General features: G+C 34.9%; 1 pseudogene; it reads right to left on the reverse strand.

Annotated features, from left to right (window-relative positions):
- Window positions 1-3857: 3857 nt before the first annotated feature.
- On the reverse strand, window positions 3858-6119 carry LOC149220475 (cullin-1 pseudogene; annotated as a pseudogene).
- Between the last annotated feature and the right edge of the window lie 221 nt (window positions 6120-6340).

A 6340-nucleotide genomic window follows, 5' to 3' on the forward strand; every position in this document is an offset into this window, starting at 1 on the left:
TTGAAAATGCATCAAAGTATAGAATAGAATTTACCAGATTCATAATAGAAATAGTAGAGAGTATGTTATGGCAATACATGAAAGATAGCAAGTAATGTTAGTAAAGTATGGAGAAATAACTGCATATAAAAGATAAACATTCACGAGCTCTTAAGGAGGTAAGAGTCATTTTTTATAATGAGTGGAAACAATCTGTATGAAATACTACAAGATTACTGTAGAATTAATATGTGTATTATGTTACAAAGTTACAGTAGAAATATTCTATGTAAAATGCTACAAAGTTACACTAGAGATAGTCTAGGTAAAATGCTACAAAGCTACATTAGAAGTAATATGTGTAAAATGCTAAGATAAACTAGCTAAACTACTACTACCTTGAGCAAGGAAGCAGAGGTAATGCCAGTCCACCATTAAATCAGAGATAAAATAACTACACTTTCATTCCATTAATGAGATGAATTGAGTTTAGTAATTCAATCATTATTGAACTATGATCTTAAATAAAGTGTTCAATCACTTAGATGGTTAGCTTCTTTTAACTATAGGACTATGTGGCTATGACTATAGGACTATGTGTGCACCTCAAATGTTTTTATTAGTTTTTTCAGTGATTGAGAGAGTTTGTTTTCTACAAGAGTGAAGAGTTAGAGAGCATTTAAGAGCTTATTCTTGGAGCATATTTTAGAGGATGGTGGAGCTACAAAATATATACATGGCTAATCTATTTTTGTTGCATATCATGTCTCTATGTTGGTGCTATCTTAAGCTATGTTGGTCCTAAGGTGGTAGAAAAGTGTCAACTGTAAAGAAGTGAGTTTCCAAAACCATGGCTAGTTCAATTAGCCACCATGAACAAAAGAAGGGTAATTACAAAAATAGAACGTTTCCCCATAACCATTTTAGGACAACCCATAGATTGGAATAATCTAGTTAATAACCTATCATTGGGTCATGCTATAAGAAATGGAGGAGATTGCAAATAAGGTTCGACAAAATCTAAGGGCCGCCCACGATAGGCAGAAAAAGTATGCACATATAAAGAGGATATACAAAGAATTTCATCAAGGAGATCACGTATATCTAAGAGTAAAGCCCTAGAAAAGTTCCTTACAATTTAGGGGTTGTGCTAAGTTAGCACCCCGGTACTATGGATCTTTCCAAGTCTTGGAATGGATTGGGTCAATAGCCTATAAACTTGCGTTACCAAGCCACATTCACGTCCACAATGTTTTCCATGTGTCCTTGCTAAAAAAGTATGTGTACAATCCTCAACATATAGTTAACTAAGAAATAGCTGCATATAAAAGATAAACATTCATGAGCTCTTAAAGAGGTAAGGGTCATTTTTTATAATGAGTGGAAACAATCTATTGAAATACTACAAGATTACTGTAGAATTAATATGTGTATTATGTTACAAAGTTACAGTAGAAATATTCTATCTAAAGTGCTACAAAGTTACTCTAGAAATAGTCTAGGTAAAATGCTACAAAGCTACATTATAAATAATGTGTGTAAAATGCTAAGATAAACTAGCTAAACTACTACTACCTTGAGCAAGGAAGCAGAGGTAATGTCGGTCCACCATTAAATCATAGATAAAATAACTACACTTTCATTCCATTAATGAGATGAATTGAGTTTAGTAATTCAATCATTATTGAACTATGATCTTAAATAAAGTGTTCAATCACTTAGATGGTTAGCTTCTTTTAACTATAAACTACTTGTAATTGACTACATTCTCATTGTTCTCATTTTCCATCATTCATAATTATTAGTCACTATGCATTCAAACGTGTTGGAATTGTAGTGTTCAGGTTGATGTCAACAAGATGTAGTGCTATCTATATTATCATTGATGTCAACCTGATGCAGGTAGCCATCATGATTTGTGTCTATTTATCATTAGTTTGATGCCCAAATCTTGTTCTAATGTAGAGGTGTTGATCCATGCAGCGGTGTTTGGAAAACTAGGCCTCCATGTCCTTGACTTGATGAAGAGGTGTTGATCCACGAAGAGGTTGTTGAGGTGTTTAGGTTTTTGATCATATGACTAAGGATGCTAGCAAAAGAAGAGATTCAAGTTTGAGGGTTTCACTCTGTGCTAACGGTAAGGGTGTGGCTATGACTATAGGACTAGTGTGCACCTCAAATATTTTTATTATTTTTTTGAGTGATTGAGAGAGTGTGCTTTCTACAAGAGTGAAGAGATAGAGAGCATTTAAGAGCTTATTATTGGAGCATATTTCAGAGGATGGTGGAGCTACAAAATATATACATGGCTAATATATTTTTGTTGCATATCATGTCTCCTAGTTGGCGCTAATATGGAGAGAAGAGACATCAATGTAGGAATTGCAGTTTTATATCAGAGTTTATAGTAATGATGCACTTATGTTGCAAGGGTTTTATTGGAGAGTTCATTTTTCTAGCTTCAGTATATTGAGTTCTCAATTTCTGCTTAAGTTTTTGTATGGTAAATAGTATTTCCATTATGTGTGGTTTACAGGTTTGATTTGGTTGAGGATATTTAGGTTGAGATTGTGTAGCACATGCATGCACATTGGTGATTGTTTGATGAGTTTGATTCAAGTGTGTAGATTGTACTTAGTTGATGGGATAATGTATTGTTTGAGGTTGTGTTATAGAGATTGTGTTGGAGAGCTTGCATTTAGTGTTGGACGTATGAGTAGGTGGATTGGTTGTGATTCAGTGTGTTGAAGGGCTTTTATATGCAAATTGTGGATGATATTGTAGCTGTTTGATTCAATTTCTGATGAGTTTAATGTATGATGGGCCATAGTGTTTGATTGTATTACAATGTTGGGGCTTGCACTGACTAGAGAATGAGATGTAGAAGAAATTTTACATAAAATAAAAGACAACCACAAACACTACAATAGCTGAAGTTAAACAATTGAATGATGTATGATTTCAATAACAATTTTCATATGAAAAGAAGGAAAAACTAACATATGTGACAATAACAACAATAAAATAGAATAGTTTGAGATTGATCACAATGAACACTATTTGTAATTGCCTAGATGATTATTATTCAGATTTGCTATCATCCATTCAAAAAATTTATTTCTTCATTCAAGTTATTAAAAGCCTTGATCAAATTTAAAATTAAAATGACCATTATCCATCTTTAACATATTTAAAATGATCAAAATAATTACATATTCAACAAATTTTGTATGAGTGCAGGCAATTGGAACCAGTCTAGATCCATCTTAACTATGGATCTATCAAGCATGTATTATAACAGGAATTATGAAATGTGACAATGTCTCTACTTCTAATGCTAGGATATCCTACTACAATATGATTGGGAGATAAACAAATAGGATTCCACAAGAGTTCCCCATGATATTTTGAATCACAAATTAAAATCAAGCCTTGATTTTAAAATTCCATGACCACATTTTCTCTTATGATACTAACAATATATAATCATGGAACTAGGAAACTGGATAGGAGAAAATATTTAGACATAAAATATGAGGAAATAAAATAAAACAAAACTAAACAAAATAATAAACCTTTGTTGCAGAAAAATCATCCAATAATATTATAACCTCATAATCCAATACAATTACTATATGGAATCACAGTTACTCCATATAGCATTCTCATAAACATTAATAATATACCTACATAAAACTGTTTAGAAACCAACCTCATAATCCAATGCAATTACTATATGGGATCACAGTTACTCCATATAGCATTCTCATAAACATTAATAATATACCTACATAAAACTGTTTAGAAACCTTGAAAGAACACTAAATGATAGAAAAAAGAAACTATATCCAACCTTTTCCCTTCTACTTGCATAGGCTTCATGGTACATATATCAGCAAATCTACCTCTTCTTCATCTCGTTCCAAGAACTCCCTCCCAATCAAATCTTCAATCCGCGTTTCAAATTCCGTGAAATCTAACTTGAATAGCCCTTCAAGTTCCTGAGCACATTCACTCACAAGTCTTTGGTATTGTAAAACCTTTTTTGCCTTCATAATCCGTACTATGGATGCATCAATAAGAAAACGTCTGTCTTGTTGAATATCCTGGGATGATTTTTTCTTCTGTGGCATTGGCAGTTTTATCTTCCCTGTTCTATCTGTAAAATTAAAATTGATTTTAAAATTATCTGATGTAGTTAAGGTGGTTGCATCTGGAATCTTCTGAAGAATTTTGTACTTGTCACAGGCTAGTGAATATAGAAGTCCATCAATTTCTTCCTCCTCCAAATTCAACTTCCTTTTGATGTCAAAATAACTCAACCTTTCAGATGCATTGAACAACAATAATATGGCTGTTTGGCAAGTTGTTGCTATCATTTTTATTGATCTTCTCTGAAACTTACCAATTATATTACAGGATCCCAAGGAATATATCCATTTAAGTTTCCGCTGTTGGGCTTCTATAGAATAGTACTCTTTAAATACTTCAACACATTTAACCATCTCTGGAGGTAAATTAATCTGGGGACACTTGTATGTTGGCCAAAATCTTGGTGTCAACACTGTAACAGTAAACTCTATTCCAAGATGGAGATTTCTATTCTTGTCTAGATAGTTTTCGAAATTACTCTGTCTCTCTTGGGATCTTGTCGAATCCGTAAGCATGCCAGCAACCTTTGACATTAATTGATGGCCATATTTCTGTTTTAGCTTTGACAATATGCTCTGCTCATGACCAACATTTACACTTTTGCGGAACAAAATTCTACGAGTTAGTTTTCCCTGGTAGAATTCAGCAAACAGAGTTTTATCCCAAATATACTCCAGAAATTCCACCACATTTTCAATTATATCATCCCCGCTCAACTTTTCGTGACTGCTATCCTCTTCAAGTACAGTATCACATAGTGTAGCCAGCCATTCTGCACTAGTACTTCCTCCAAATTCCTTATTACAGAACACCCCAAATACTTGTTTCAAAACCCCAGAAAAAATAGTGTCCTCGACAACAGATTTAGTATACTGGTCACGTAGTTCTATAACCTTCCTCACAAATGCAGCCACTTCCTGCAACAATAAACGTTTATCCTTTTTCCCTGCCGTCTGCTTTACAATATCTTCAGCCTGTTGAACCGGTGGTGTTACTTCACTAAAAAGATGTTGTCTAAAAATATTTGCAATTGAGTCCCAACCATTAGGTACACTATCAAATAGCCTCCCCATCATCAAAATATCTGTATATCTATGTTCCCTGAGCAACGCAAGGCATCCTGAATTTTCATCCTCAAGAAAATGTGTCATGTAATGGGAAAACAGTACATGTTTTACTTTGTCTAATACCTTTTGCTCGCTGCTCCTATGCAAATATCTGGCAACTATTTCCTTCTCGCGTATGAGAGATTCATTCACCCTTGACATATAGTCGGTATAGGAATTTTCTAAAATCCATGAAGCAGCCTTCTGAGAATAGAAAGCTCCAGTTTGTTCCAACATAGCCACTTCAAAATCATTTGTATACAAATCCATTTCAATTTCAAGGTCAAGAAAAATGGCCACAACATCCTTCAAAAGAGTATCATTTCTTGGCTCTCCTTCACGCTCTTCGTCAATGAGAACAATCACCGCATTCTTCACATTCATTCGCATTTCCAGAAAAACCAGGTCTCGGAAGTACATGATTCCAACTTTTCTGACTGAAATAACGGAGGGATACCTTTGGGTGAACACGCGATCCAAATATTCGAAGAAAATGTCCATCCAATGTAGCATCGCCTTGTAAATTTTCCAGCGTTTCACAACTTCTCTCAACAACAACTCCTCATCATCATTCTGTTCCCTCAAAGCCGGTGAAACCATTGAGGTGATGTACTCTTTCATGGAATCCCCGTATCTATCATAGAGTTGTTCTTTGTCAAGGCGAGTTTTGCACAGATTGTAGACGATACTGTAAATAACCGCTCTCTCTTCCGCTGTCACATTAAAGTTGAGATCTCCCTCCAACCGGGTTCTTAGCTGTAGGATAGCTTTATAAATAAAAGCCCAACCTTCTTCCAGATCAACCCTATTGTCTTTCACGGCCCTTTTGGCAATAGCGCATCCTTCCTCCACGTTCAAGATACTTCCACTGCTCCTCGTCATTTTGAAACCAAAGCCGCCAACTGTTTACTTAGTGATCTGAAGGTTTCACAACACTGCGCGCTGAACCCCAAACAGGCTGATATGATACGATATAAAAGGCTGATCCCAACCTTCTTGTATTTATATTGTGTAAGGCTAGGTTCTGGGGCCGCGCATATGAATGAAGTGTTCGTTAATTGATATGAGGCTCATGAGCATCGTTGAGCCCGAGGAGTCCCTCG

Source organism: Pinus tabuliformis, chromosome Q (assembly GCF_031772625.1).
Source record: "Pinus tabuliformis cultivar Carrire ecotype Pingquan chromosome Q, CPIR1, whole genome shotgun sequence".
NCBI classification, from domain to species: Eukaryota; Viridiplantae; Streptophyta; class Pinopsida; order Pinales; family Pinaceae; genus Pinus; species Pinus tabuliformis.